Source organism: Lontra canadensis, unplaced genomic scaffold, assembly GCF_010015895.1.
Source record: "Lontra canadensis isolate GAN:19392208 unplaced genomic scaffold, GSC_riverotter_1.0 scaffold56, whole genome shotgun sequence".
Taxonomy (NCBI): Eukaryota; Metazoa; Chordata; class Mammalia; order Carnivora; family Mustelidae; genus Lontra; species Lontra canadensis.
This window is the reverse complement of record NW_022631050.1, coordinates 4,693,914-4,709,525: the sequence shown is the minus strand read 5'-3', so window position 1 is coordinate 4,709,525 and position 15,612 is coordinate 4,693,914. Positions and strand designations below refer to the sequence as shown.

The window sequence follows — 15,612 nt, the reverse complement described above, 5'->3', positions numbered from 1 at the left end:
TAGCAAGATGTAAATTATAGAATCTAGGTGTTGATATTCAGGGATTTGCTATAAAATTATTTCAACTTTTTTATGTGTTTGAACATTTTCATAATAAAACATTGAAAAAACACTTTTATTTATCATAAGGAAACCTTATTAACCTTTATAGGGTTTCTCTTCTAGCCTGTGATATGCATGTGTCTAAATAGGACAGCCAGAGTACTTATCAGTTGTGGCTCTCCAGCCTAATTTGTATAACCTCATTAAGAAACTGTACTAGTGGGCGCCTGGGTGGCTCAGTGGGTTAAGCCTCTGCCTTCGGCTCAGGTCATGATCTCAGGGTCCTGGGATCAAGTCCCGCATCGGGCTCTCTGCTTGGCTGGGAGCCTGCTTCCTCCTCTCTCTCTGCCTGCCTCTCTGCCTACTTGTGATCTCCCTCTGTCAAATGAATAAATAAAATCTTAAAAAAAAAAAAAGAAAGTGTCCTCGTGTGATGCTGTATGGAATATCAAGATGATCAAAGTTCTTCTGGACTTGATTATAACAGAATAGTAGGTTGACCTCCCCTGCCTTTTTGTTTGTTTGTTTTTGAACACAGTAGTTTTACCATTCACTTATGACAACTGGTAATCATCAAATTAACAATGGTTATCTGCAAAAGTTATTACACTATCTGTGCTGTCATTGCTTGAGGTTGATCAAATATATAGAGTCACAGACATTTCTTACTTTAAAGATATCATAGTAATCAGACTTGGTTAACCACCAGTCTTTATAAATCCAGACCTAGAGAAAGAACTAGGTCTGGAGACACATGTCTGATCTTAATATAGTAAATAATCCCCTGCTTTAAAAAAAAAATCTTTGTATAGACTTTTTTAGGGTAGTGTTAGGTTCACCACAAAATTAAATAGACAGTATGGAGGTGTCCTACCTATATACCTCCTGCCCCCACACACGCACAGCTTACCCCATTATCAACATCCCCTACCAGAGTGGTACATTTGTTACAATGAACCTACACTGGCACATTATTATGCAATGCCCATAGTTTACTTTAGTATTTTGCTCTTTGTGAACATTTTATAGGTTTAGTTTCAGTGCCCTCAAAATTCTCCATGCTCAACCTATTCATCCCTCCCTTCCTGCTGCCACTAACAGCCATTAATATTTTCATTGTCTTCATAGTTTTGCCTTTTCCAGAATGTCATATAATTGGAATCATATAGGATGTAGCCTTTTCCATATTGGTCTCTTTCTCTTAGTAACATCCATTTAAGATTCTTCCATGTCTTTTTATGGCTTGATAGGTTATTTCTTTTTAGCACTGAATAAAATTTCATAGTTTGTCTTTACCATAGTTTGCTTATCCATTCACCTATTGAAGAACATCTTGGTTGCTTCCAAGTTTTGGCAATTATGAATAAAGTGTCTATAAATGACTGTTAAGTTTTCGGTCGATTTTGGTAATTACCAAGGAGTACTATCGCTGCATGATAAGGTAAGACATGTTTAGTTTTGTAAGGAAGTGTAAAACTGTCTTCCAAAGTGGCTGTATTAATTTGCATCCCTACCAGCCATGAATGAGAACTTCTGTTGCTCCACATCCTTGCCAGCATTTGGTATTGTCAGTGTTTTTGATTTTTGCCATTCTGATAGGTGTAAGTGCTATCTTGTTATCTTAATGACATAGGATGTTGAACATCTTTTCATATGCTTATTTGCTGTCTCCATATCTTTTTTGGTAAAATGTCTTTTCAGGTTTTTGCCCATGATTTAATTGAGTTGTTTGTTTTTTTTAGTTGTTGAATTTTAAAAGTTCTCTGTGTATTTTAGGTAATGGTTCCTTATAAGATATGTCTTTTGTGATATTTTCTTCCAGTCTGTGATATTTTTTTCTTATTCTCTTGACCCTTACCTTCTAAGAGTCATTTATGGTGACTAACTCTTTAATTCTTCCATTGATGTAGCATTACTTCTAATCTACTATCAGCCTGGAGATGAGGTGCAGTTGCAGGAGCTTCCACGTGGCCCTGTTTACCATAATGGCTTTTACTTCACATGTTAAGGAATCAGTGAAAGGATTCTAACAGTTTCTAAATGTATGCACTTAGGGACAGGGGAAATTACAAGTGAATACTTGAGTCCACTAGATTCACTGTGAATTGATCTTTAGTCATTTCTTTTAAAATAGTAAATGCACGCTAAGGAAATGAGAACCCTGAGAACTTTCAAGCCCAGCTGGATGTAGAGCATGAGCTGTTACTCATACCATAAGACCGAAGATGCCATGATGACTCTGTGGAATGCTTGGACTTAAGGATTTCAGGTGAAAGTTTAAGTGTCTGTTTCTCCCTATAACATGGAAATATTAATTACACCTACTTCATGGACCTATAATGAGAATTAAATTAGAAGATAATGCTGGCATTTAGTATGTTCTCATTCATGCTGGTTATGGTGCTAATGATAGAGTTAATGCTGCCTATTTTAAAAATATAGCTCTTAGAACTAGCTCTGTGAGGCAGTGCTGAATAATGAAAGGAGAAGAATGAGATACAGAAGAAGAAAGAAAAGGTGAAAGGAAAAGAGAAGAAAAATAAAGAAAGAACAAAGAGGGTAGAAAAAGGAAGGAAGAGAAAAAGATAAAGAAAAATGTAGGAAGAAAAAAGACAAAGAAAAAATTAAGAAAAAAACCTCTCTGTATGCATGAATAGAGATAAAGGCTTGCCAAATGCTGTTGGCTATCAAAAGTTTCCCTGAGTATACTATAAGACTGGAATGCATTTCAACAACTAAGCACAAGTAAGGCCAAATGTTCAGGTTTAGAACCATAGTCATGATGATCTTCTATGCCAGTTATCTATTGTTGCCTAGTAAAAATCATTCCACACTAGACAGGCTTACAAAAATAATTAATTATTAGCTCTCATATTTCTGTGGATTGACTGTGCCCCAGGGACAGTTCTTGCTTGGGATCTTTCACACAGTTGCAGTCAGATACCAACTAAAGTCATCTGAAGTCTTGACTGAGCTTTATGTCCAAGATGATTGATTCAAATGTCTGGTACAGATGGTGACTGTCGGCTAGCACCTACAAATGTTATCTTCACTGGTCTTGAGCTTCCTCACTTTATAGCAGCCTCAAGAAAGTCAGACTTTTCAGTTGATGGCTCAGAGCTCCAAGAGGGCAATGCAGAAGCTATCAATCTTCTTAAAGTTTAGTCCTGGAGCTAGCCCAAATTTACCTCTATCATATTCTGTTGCTCAAGTAAGTGACGAATGTCAGCCCAGAATCAGTGGGAGGAAAATAGACTCATCTCTCAATGGGATGAGTAGCAAAAAATTTGCACCTACCTTCTTTAATTTACTGCACCCATTCTCAAAGGACACCATGTAGGAGACAAGCATGATTTCTGGGTCCACACAAACCAGCAGCATAAACACCATTAGATATAATTGCAAGTGTGGAGTTAAAAATAGAGTAAAAGTTATGATCTTTGTCCTGAGGAGACTTAACACCTAGTTAACCTGAAAGGAAAATAAGTGTTATTTAGAAAAAAATATTAATTTACTTTTGTATTTTAGAGGAAGAACGAGCATCCATAATGATACCAGACACTCAGATACCACTGGATTTTTGTTGTCAAGCTTGATAGGATTTTTGGGATGAAAAAAATAAGACCTTCTTGCACAGGCCCAATTAGAAGGTTACCCAAAATGGATAGGTTTCTTTACATTAAGAAATTAACTATAATTCTGGATTTTGTGGTGATGGTTTTTCTTCAAAAGGAAGAAAAAAAATGGAAAAAAGTGACTCAGGAAAGAAAATTTCCTGAGCATTTCCAGGAAGGACAGAGGGTCTTGAGGGCCTGAGGAGGTACACTCCAAATTTGTTTGGGATGACATAATTACTTATTAGCAAATAAACAACTTTTAAGTCCCCTTCAATACAGAATTCAATACACACTATTTATAAAAATCAAACCCATAGTATTATTACTTTTGCATAAAGAAATTTATACATGTTTGGTATTTTAAGCATTTGTAATTTGTTTAAGAGAATTTGGCTTCTTAGAGTAAATGTCAGATTTTTTATTCAAATTTTACACATGGAATTGCATTATTGGTTTAGACTTAAAATTTTATGTTTAATTTATGACATTTGTATGATTTCCTTAAACAATTTGGAAGAGTTTGTGAAGTCAGAAAATATATTTAAAGGAAAATGAATATATTGGATTTATAAATACAGCTAAGAATATTTTAAGGCATTTAATTAAATCTGTAAATGGGCCAAATATTCATAAAAGGCCTTTAAAAATGTTTGCTGAAATGCATTAGGCTTATAGGTTTTGTGGGATAACTTTAAAAGAATAAGAAAGTTTTGATATTGTAATCATAATGAACTGAATATTAATTTTTATCTTTTTAAGATTTTATTTATTTACTTGAGAGAGAGAGAGTGCACAGAGAGAGAGAGAGACAGAGAGAGAGAGAGCAATGAGCAGGGAGCCGGATGCTGGGCTCAATTCCAGGACCCCAGGATCATGACGTGAGCCAAAGGTGACATTTAGCCAATTGAGCCACCCAGGCACCCTTATATTAATTTTTATACCAAAGTAAATCACTAAATATTATTGTCTCTGCACAAAAGTTACCCTGAAGTGCATTTAAAAAGTTCACTTTTAACAGTATTCATCCTTTGATAATTCTAGCATATGGGATATCCACCTATCAATAGGCTGCTTTTCAGACATTTTGAAATTGTGAAGATATCTGAGTAGGTTCAGTCAAAAAACCACAGTGGCTTTTAGACATCATCTGATTCTTCTCTCCTGGTCTTTTGATGCTGTGATAATTCCCTGGATGATGATGTTTTTCCCAAGTAACGAGTAACCATAATGAATGTGTCAACTTTTATAAGTTAAGATTTTCTAACGCCCATGGATAAAACGTTACACTTCTTGTTTTCTCTCTTCTCAGAAGCAGCTGGATAGACCAAGTTTAAAGTTTATCTGAATGAGGAACAAAGACTGGAAAGCTTTAGGCTAAAGGGATGTGTCCAAAACCTTGGGAACTGGTGAAGAAGGGGGATTACAGTCAAAGTCTGTATGTAACCTTAACTACAGTGTTAACTAAGAAAATCATTATAGCAACACAGGTTGGCATGTTTATAGCTACTTTTCTTTAACAAAAGATTAGAAAATAAAGGAGAAAGGGAAGTGGATGAGACATTCCTGTGATCACACAGCCTAAAACAGTAGACTTCAAAGCTTCCGAAGCAACCATTCTTATAATCCAGTGCTTAAGTCCCCTTAAGTACCAACTGGCAAGGTAGATCGGAACGGCTTAAATATTTACTAGGATTCCCAGTAGAAAATTTTCATTAGAGGCAATGACCATTGACATACATGGAGATAAAGATTTTATTTTCCGCATTATTTTTAGTTAAAAAAATCTTTATTTTGAAGAATGAACAACAAATTTTAAGAATACTGATCATTTGTTAGTTTCATGAGTTTTATAAATCTTGTCCAACCATTTATTTACTTATTTTTTCATTTGAGAAATATCTACAGGCCCCACTGTGTGCAGTGTTCTGCCTGGAGTTTCAGGGGGCAGAATGAGATTAGTGGCATTAGAAGCCATTAGAAATGTCTGGTATTAGTTGGGCTGGCCTTTCCCGAGCTCCTCTCAGGTACAGCTTTGGTCTAAGCTGATTCCTTAGCCCTTCCTAATGAGGACCAGGAAGATTTAGGAGCTTGCTGCTGTTGACTTGGTGAGATGTGAGTCTGGATCTGTAGAAAGTGTTCTGTTGCTGTTGTGTGGACTAAGCTGTACAATCAGCATGGGTTTCTCTTCCTGGTGGAGTCTGTGAGTGCACTGAGCTCCCACCTGGGAGCTGTTACTCAGCTTAGCTCTTGCCAGCATCTTTCCCATAGGTCTTATCTCAGTTAATTTAGCCCCAAATGGTGGAAGGGAAGGGATCAAAGAGACAAGGAAGAAGAGGGCAGGAATCCTGGAATTATGATGCTCTTTTTAGCCCAACTTCAGACTGGCCCATTGCCTGATGGTTATGTTTCTTCAGCCCATGCCCATCTAGTACCCTCCTGTACCATTGTTTGTCAGGTTCTCTGGTGTTCCATTCCTATCCTATCCTATCCTATCCTATCCTATGGAACTGCCATTTCCATCCTTAGATCTCTTTTTCCAGTGCCACCTAAGTCTGGTTCCTCCTTTCAATAACATTCTTGAGAATTTTACCTGTCTGGGATGTTGCCTCGATAGCCTTGGTAAACTAGTTGTTAACAAAACATTGAAACAATAATACTACCTTACTTTTGAATAGCATTCTGTAACTTACACAGTTCCAAGTAGTCCTGCCTGTTAGGGGCACCTGGGTGGCTCAGTCAGTTAAGCATCTGCCTCTCGGTTTCAGCTCAGGTCATGATCTCAGGGTTGTGAGATTGAGCCTTGCATCAGGCTCTGCTCAGAGTCTGCTTGAGAGTGTCTGCCTCTGTCCACTCCTCAGATAAATAAATAAATAAAATCTTAAAAAGAAAATAAAGTAGTCCTACTTGTTAGATCATGGGGATGATTACTACTTCTTTCATTGAAATTCACATTTTCATAGAGATCAAACATAGTGGGGAGAATTTGCAGCAACTGAATTGACCTAATAATATTTCATTGATATTTATAAGTATAGAAATATCATGTTAGCTATGTCATCATTTATGTCTTACAAGCTAATGTTGCCAGTATAGAAACTAATACTTGAGAGAAGTGAACAATTTTTGGAAGCTTCACCAATTCAATAAAAATTCATTATTCTAAGAAGCATTTTACAGAAAGTAAAATATAAAAAGCCAAGATACAATATGAAAAAGTAGTCAAATATATTAGTAACCAGAGAAATGTAAAACATAACAATGAAATACCACTTTCAATCTATCAGATTGGCAAAGATATGAAATAATGATTAATAACAAGTGTGTCTAATGTAAACTGCTAAAATATGGGCTTGGCACATTTCTAAAGAGCAATATGGAAACAGATTGTCTTAAAAATATACATACACTTGACACCACAATTCTACTTCTCAGAATATATTCTAAGAAATAATCAAATATGTATAAAAAGGATGCATCCTATGACATTGTTTATAATATGAAAAAAATATAAGCAACAAATATTCAAAAACAGGAGATTGATGAAGTAAATGATAATATAGTTTTCAGAAAGGCTATTGTAGAGCAGTTAATGATATGGATAGATGATATGATGTATTTTAAGTAAAAGAAAAATATTTCAAAATATTATGTACCATATCATCCCATTTTAATTCTCTGTGCATGATATATGAATGGACTAAACACCAGAGGGATATGTGCCAAAATATTAATAATGGCTATCACTGAATGGTTTAATTACAGGATATCTAATCCTTCCCTTTAGTTATTTTTATGCTCTAAATATTCCTATTCCCCTCATAAATAAAAAAAGATTAAAAACCATTATAAATAGAGAAAAAAGTAATTATCCTAATGATTACCCATGTGATCTAAGGCAGCAGGTCTGAAACATTTTGCTCTCAGGACCCCTTGATACACTCCTAAAAATTATTAAGGAATCTAAAGAACTTATTTATATGAGTTCTATATATTTATATTTATTAAATTAGAACAGAAATTTAGAAATTATTTGTGAATTAATTAAAATAATAATAAATCCCTTGCATGTTAACATGTTTTTACAAAAAAAGTACTATATTTTTCTAAAGCAAAGACGTTGAGTGAGAAGATTTGCACTGTTCACATTTTTCAAGTCTCTTTAACATCTGACTTTATAGAGGATGGCTAGATTTTCATATGCTTCTACATTTAATCTACCATGGTATCACATGCTGTGTAGCCTCTGGGAAACTCCACTGTTCATTCATGACAGGACAAGAGTAAAGAGGCAAATAAAATCAGACATTTATTGCTGTAATGAAAATAATATTTATATGAAAATTGTTTGGAACTTGTAGACCTTCTAAGAAGGTTTCAGAACCTTCTGGGATCCCCAGACCATGTTTTTAAGAATGACCAATTTAAAGTATTGAAGCTAGGTGGTATGAAGAAATTAATCGTAATGAAAAGGTAACAGTTGCAAATGTTTGTTGTGTGCCAAGACCCATGCTGATGGTTTATGAATACAGTTTTGTTTAATCTTGACCGCAACCATAAGAGCTAATTACTGTCATAACCTTCATGTCACAGGTGAGGAAACTGAGCCAAGAGGAGGCCAAGCAACTTGATTATCCCCTCCAGGGCATTTGTCTCCAGTACTGGTCCTCTTGATCATTATCTACTGAGAGCGCCTATTATCACCTCACACCATTCTGAAGAAAGATGGCCTCATGCTAGAGAACTCTGGAATGATACTGCAAGACTGGGCTCTAGAGTATGTGTAAGGTGTGTTTATTTATCAGAAAAAGCCCAATCTTAAATGCCATGGAATATAAAAACGTGGAATTCAGAGGATAGTGGAAAACATCCTTTCAGAATTTAGTGTACTGTCACCTTTTAGATCATAGGGTCAACCTCAGATGGGAGCACAGAGAACTCTCTTCCCTTGGCCTCCTTGCTGCCTGCTCTTCCCCCCACATCTCTCTTGGCTGTGGGGCTCCTGCCCCTGTTCTTTGTATCAGGCCAACCTGGTGAGCTGTTCACACTCAGATATTCATTCTGGAGAGCAGAAGTGAGCTATTAGGTTTTGCAGAGTGGAGCACCCATTAGAGAAGCAAACCTTCTCTTGCTAATAATGTTGAGCCATTTTCCTAGTATAACTTCAGTGCGCCGGTATGCTGCCTAAAAGCGCAAGCCCAATGAATTCTAAAAGCCAAATTTACTTGAAAGTTAACTAAGTTCAAAAGATAACTTATTTTAATATCTGAAATGATTTTTTTTTCTGTGATAGTTTATCTGTCATCTGTACTTCCAAATGACTACTTTTAGGCCATCTTTTAAAAATATGCAGTGATTGCTCATTTTTATGACTGTGAATATGTGGAGGAGTTGGAGATACATCTGCAAAACCTTTTGTGGGCATATAAGAAAACATATGGTCTAGACTTCTACTTTTTTTAAGATTTTATTTTTAAGTAATCTCTACTTCCCAAGTGGGGCTTGAACTTACAACCCCAAGATCAAGAGCTACACACTCTACTGACTAAACCAGCCAGGTGCCCCTAGACTTCTACTTCTCCTCCAACTCTGGTTTTAGTCACCTTGAAAAAAATCTTCTCTATTAGTCCAAATTATTCTATTAGGAATTACCTTCTTTGCTCTCTTCTAAAGCCTAGAGACTTAGCTACCATGTACTTCTATTCATTTTTTCCTAGGATATTAATTCTTAGAATTTCAGAAGCATGATTCTGATCTTTTCTCTCCTTCTCTTCCACACACATATGTTTTAGAAGGGGAGGAGAGTGTTTTATTCATTTCTATAACATTTGTGCCTAGTGGTACCTAACATGTAGTGATATATTGAATAAAAACATGTTTAGTTGACCCTGATAGAAATAATTCTTTTTTTTTTTTAAAGATTATTTATTTATTTATTTGACAGACAGAGATCACAAGTAGGCAGAGAGGCAGGCAGACAGAGAGGAAGGGAAGCAGGCTCCCTGCTGAGCAGCAAGCCCAACTCGGGGCTAGATCCCAGGACTCTGGGATCATGACCTGAGCTGAAGGCAGAGGCTTAACCCACTGAGCCACCCAGGTGCCCCTGAAATAATTCTTAAAACTCCTTTGTTTTCTTTCTTTTCTTCCTTCCTTATTTCATCATACAATAAATGCTTACTCAATTCTTCTTATAAGCCAGACACCATGTCAAACAAGTACCAAGTTATATATTTTACCCTGCCTGACTTTAAGAAGGTCAAAGTTAGCAAAACTGCAGGGTAGGTAGTGTTCCTACCTTTTGGGTTTTCAAAGTAATTTGCAGAGATTAGATCAAGGTAGCATTCTAAGCCAAAATGTCACAAAATGACCAAAACAATATTGCTGAGTGGGAAATCAGTAACTGTACTGAAAATTAAGGAAGAGTGCTAATAGCAGACTGGAAATCTTGAAGAACTCCCAAGTGTTAAAACCAACTAACCAACCAACCAACCAACAAAAAAATAATTACATAGGATCGGGTCATGGGAGAAATAACCTTCAGAAAGTGTAGCTCAAAACATGCACAAACAGTTCTTACACCAGGTGGGAATAATTCTTGGGAAGGCTAAGCTCAGAGTTAGTGGGTACAAGAAGGAAGGGTCCATAGGCACATATCTGAGTGTGGAAGTGGCATAAGGGGTGACTCCCGCTGTTCCTCCCTCTTCCCACTCCCACCTGTTTTGATCACAGGCAGCAGCTGAAGGTGGCCCACAGGCCAAAGTGAGAAGGCCCTGGAGCCAGAAAGGCAGTGCATTGCTCGAGGCAGGTGCTCCTCAACCCTAACAGTGCTGGGAGGCCTCCACACTCAAAAAACAAGATATCGGTCTGCTCTCAGTAGTACATCCTATCTTTCCCACACAGTCACGGAGGATGACTTAGAGAAAACACAGTAGGCACAGTGGAGAAAACACATTCCTGGAGTAGTAGGACAAACAGAAGAAGAATTTAAAAATAAGTACAACTAATATCCTTGAATTCTAAGAGATTATTATATCAATTAAAAGTAAACAAGTAGAGATTTGGGAAATTAAATATTTGTCACAAAAGACTAATATCCTCCATATATTAAGAGTTCTTTTCTTTAAAAAACAAACAAACAAAAGTACAATAGGAAAATTGGCAAGGATAAGGAGATATAAATGATTCTTAAATATTTGACTATATGCTCTGCCTCACTTATGGAAAGAAAATTGCAAACTAGAAGTACAACTAGATAATATTTTCACCTATAAGATTAATAAAGTTCAAATGTTTTGATAACACATTGATTCAATGAAAGTGTGAGAAAATAAGCTCCATATGTTTCTGGTGAGAGTAAAATCGGCATAATCTATAGGAAGATGAGTGGGAACAGTTAAGCTACAAAGCAAGTTATAAAATGCCCTTGATCCAGGAAATGTGCTTCTGGATATCTAGATGTGCATGCACACAAGTGAAATTTCACTTGTGTGTACACACAGAAAATTAATTGCAGACTTTTTTGGATTGGTACAACATTGGAAACAATCAAAATACCTGTCAATGGGAAACTGATTAAATAAATTATAGTACATCCATACAAGGGAGACTCATGCCTTAAAAAGATTGCACAATTCTACACTTGGGAATTTATCTTACAAATATTCTTGCATATAAATGATGTACTTGCACAGTGATACTTCTAAAGTGAATGAAATAATTTATGAAAAAGGCATTTTATTAAAACATTTCTTATAATTGCAAAAAAGTGATAAATAAACCAAATGTCCATTAGTAGCAGATTTATTAAATAAAATATGACACATTCAACTAGAGAAGTACCTTTCCATTGTCAAAATAAATGTAGAAACTCTATGGGTAAGATACTGAAAGTTCTCTTCAGGTACACTGTTAAGTGAAAAGGCAAGTGTCTATTATGCTATCTTTTGTGAATAAGGAGGAGAGAAATACATACGTTTGTGTTGTACTGTTGTAGAAAAACTCTGGAACATTGCAAGAAAATAGAAACAGTGGTTTTCTGGTTTGGTGCTTAAAACTGGGCAATGGGGGTAGTAATAGCTGTCACTATATGTCTTAATTTTTAAAAACTGAGCAATATGAATATCTTATCTCTTCAGAAAATTTCAAAGAAAAGCACAAAAATCAAACAAGAAAACAAATGGCTCCATGTGTATTTACATTGAGATGTCCGAAACATACTGCTAAGTAAAAACAAAAACAAAATAAACAAAGCACAAAAATAGAACCGTGTATGGGAGGTGATAATGCTCTGTTTAAAAAAAAAAAATTGAAAAAGCCTGACTCCAAGTCTGTGTATGCACACACTGTCTCTGAGAAGATACACAAGAAATGAGCACCATGAGGAAGAGCCAGAAGAGAACCGGACGGGCGGATCGGCTAGGGGACAGAGATGTCAGAAGGACTTATATTTGACTATATTCCTCTTAGCACTTCATGAATTTTTTTCTGTATGTGTGCATTACTGATTTGAAAAATGAAGTCGTTTTCAGATGACATGATAGTAAAAAAAAATTAACAGATGACGTGAATAGCACCATTAATGTTTGCTAAGGGGTTTCATTTCTCTTATTTATTCAGTATATATGTGTTGGAAATATGAGGGCAAAAACGAAAAAAGTTGAAATAGAATGCATAACCTTCAAACCATATAGGAATCTAAATAAAATAAATCTTGCTACTCCCAAGTTAATACAATAATTTTACTCCACCTTTTATCAATAGAACAAAGGGAGACTGTAAAGAAAAAATACAATCCACCCCAAAGCAAACAGAAAATTTCAACTATGATGGCATGAAGTTCAAGTATATAAGTAATCACAATAAATTTCTAGTAGTAAATTTTTAGTAGTATTTCTACAACTAAAAGAATTTCAGCTTGAGTTGAATAAAAATCATCCAACAATGTTTTAGTTATAAGAGATATCCAAAATAAGGGAGTGTATATGGCTCAGTCAGTTAAGCATCTGTCTTCCTCTTAGGTTGTGGTCATGATCCCAGCATCCAGGAATGGAGGCCCGCTTTGGGCTCCCTGCGCAACAGTGAGTCTGCTTCTCCCTTCCTGCCCCCTTGTGCTCTCTCTTTCTCTCTCTCTCTTGCTCTATCTCAAGTAAATAAATAAAATCTAAAAAAACAAGATATCCAAAATTAATTAGATAAATTAGAGAAATTAATTAGAGAAATTAAAATCAAAGAGAAGACATACATGCCAGGCTAATGTTAACTAACCATAAGAGATTCTTAATCATAGGAAAGAAATTGAAGGTTGCTGGAGGAGAGGGGAGTGGGGGGATGGGGTAACTGGGTAATGCACATTAAAGAGGGCATGGGTTGTAATGAGAACTGGGAGTTATATACAGTTCATGAAACACTGAACTCTACCTCTGAAACTTACAATACACTGTATGTTAATTAATTGAATTTAAATAAATAAAAAAGAAAAAAGAGATATCTAAATAATTTAGATAAATTAATTGTATAAATTAATTAGATAAAATCAAGGATAAGGCATACATACTAAGTTAATGCTAACTAAGATAAAATTTAAATATTGTTAAAGTACCATAAGAAAAAATAGTCCCAGAAAAAAAGTGTGAAAGGGGACAGAGGCTAGTTTATATTGAGAAAAGGAAAAATCCACAGTAATATATAACAGTCATTAACATTATGTATCTAACAAAATTAAAGTGTATAAATCAAAAACAGTTAAAAGTACAAAGGAAAAACGATCAGTCTGTAATCACAGTGGGAGACAGCTCCTTAGGAAATAACAGAACAATTAGACAAAAACAAGAAAGGATATAGAGTTTTAAATAACACTATTAACATGTTTAATACTTAACTTTGTATCCAAAAAACAATGAATACACTGTCTTGTCAAAAACATATAGTACAGAAAATTAACCATGTATTATTTGTCTATAAAGAAAATCTCAACTAATTGCAGAAAGCAGAAATCATACAGACCATATTCTCTGAGTACAAAACAATAAAACGAGAAACTATTAAAAATAGAAAAAAAAGCACCTATCCATTTAGAACATACAAACAATTCTTCAAAGTCAATTAAAAGAAAACAGCAGAAAATCTGACATTTCCCTGGGATTTCAGGGTGACTTCATTGTACTGGTACACTGTGAAGCCAAGGGGGGTTGAAGTTGAAAGCTTGTTCAAGACTGCTGTGGTTTCAAGGAGTATTGGCAAATGTAAACCTTCCTTGTGGTTGTATGTGTTGATTCCAGTAAGGTTAATTTGTGGGAAATATTGGAGGATAGGACACTAAATGTAAACCTTCCTTGTGGTTGTATGTGTTGATTCCAGTAAGGTTAATTTGTGGGAAATACTGGAGGATAGCACACTAAGAATTTTGTCCTATCTGGAGAAGTTTCAGCCAAATGCACGTTAAGATTAAATTATTGAAATAATGATATGGTTTTTAAAAAGATTATAGAGATATACATAGGTCTATATTTACATATGGAGGAATAAAATATTACAATATTAATCTTATTCTTATATACCCCCCTTCCCAAAGTTAGGGAGAAGCACATACCCATCTTAGGAAATCACAGGAATGAAAGAATAAACTCTAGGTAGATAATAACATCTTCCTATAATAGGTGGAACTGCCAGTTAACTGGAATATTCTCCTGAAACTCTAGAACAGGGATTCAGTAAAACAGTTCAACGTTGCTTAATGAGAAAGGTCTAGATGAATGGCAGTCCCAGACATCTGAACACGAAGTCTACCAGAGGCTAGCACATCTTTTGGAATGTTAGATCTGGAGCGACCCTTATAGAAAAAGTTTTCAATATCATCACCGTCATCACAACTTTTATAGTGAGACACCAGCATTGGGGTTTTCTTTCTCCCAGACAGGATTTCTTCTATACTTCCCACTCCTACTTAATGTGTCCTTCAGATTTTTTCATTCTGAATCATAACAGTTTAATGAATCAAACATCCCTTGATTAAAATACTCTGAGAAGTCTTACTGATTAGTGGTATACACACCTTTAAAAGTAAATCAGAAAATGAAATGTGACTGTCTCTCAGACAATGTGTACTTTTTAAACCCTGGAAATCAGGAAGGTTGTATAATTGGCACCTTTCCCGAGTTCAACTGGTCAGGGCCAATTAAGGGGATTCACCAGTGTTAATTTTTCAAGCAGTAAAGAACCTCATGTTGTGAAAATGCGTATGGTAGGCTAGAGCAAAGAAAGCAGGTTTTTGCTCAGTCTGACACTGCCCCAGGCCTGGGACATGACACCTGTGATCTCCCTTACTTATCTGATTACAAAGGATGATAAAAAAGACAGGAACATCTTTTAGCTGCAGGGGAAATTTCAACTCTTCAAGGAAGGAACTAATAACATATTAGTTGTGAATGGACATATACAAGGGTTTGTTGTTGTTGTTGTTGTTGTTTTGTTTTTTTCACTGTCTTCTCCCTGAGGCAACCCTGCCCCAACAAAGATGCACACCAAAGGTGGATTTTTTTTTTTCAGCAGAAGCTGAATTTTAACCATACATATGTTTTAGCTTTGCAATGATATTAGTTATAAAAATTTAGTTCACTAAGTGAGATCTACCTCCACTATTAATTTTAATGCCCTCGCTTTCCCTCTGAAACCTTCTAACCAGATCTTCTGCGGGACGATACAGCATATTAGAAAAGAATTATTGAACATTTTTCTTTATATTTTAAAAAAAAGTTCTTAGAGACTTAAGAAAAAAAACTAATGGGAAAGTGGGATTCTGCTAGGTTTTTTGAGTTTTGTTTTAACTTTTGAAAAAGAGAGTGTGCTGTACAAATTGCTCCACAATGAAAATTGTTAGACAATTAGAGTTCCTGTTTTTTTTTTTTTTTTAACACCACAAGTCAAACGGACTTATAGGTACTTTGAATATAATACAAGG

General features: G+C 35.5%; 1 pseudogene; it reads right to left on the bottom strand.

Annotated features, from left to right (window-relative positions):
- Positions 1 to 739: 739 nt before the first annotated feature.
- Positions 740 to 852, bottom strand: LOC116878291 (annotated as a pseudogene).
- Between the last annotated feature and the right edge of the window lie 14,760 nt (positions 853 to 15,612).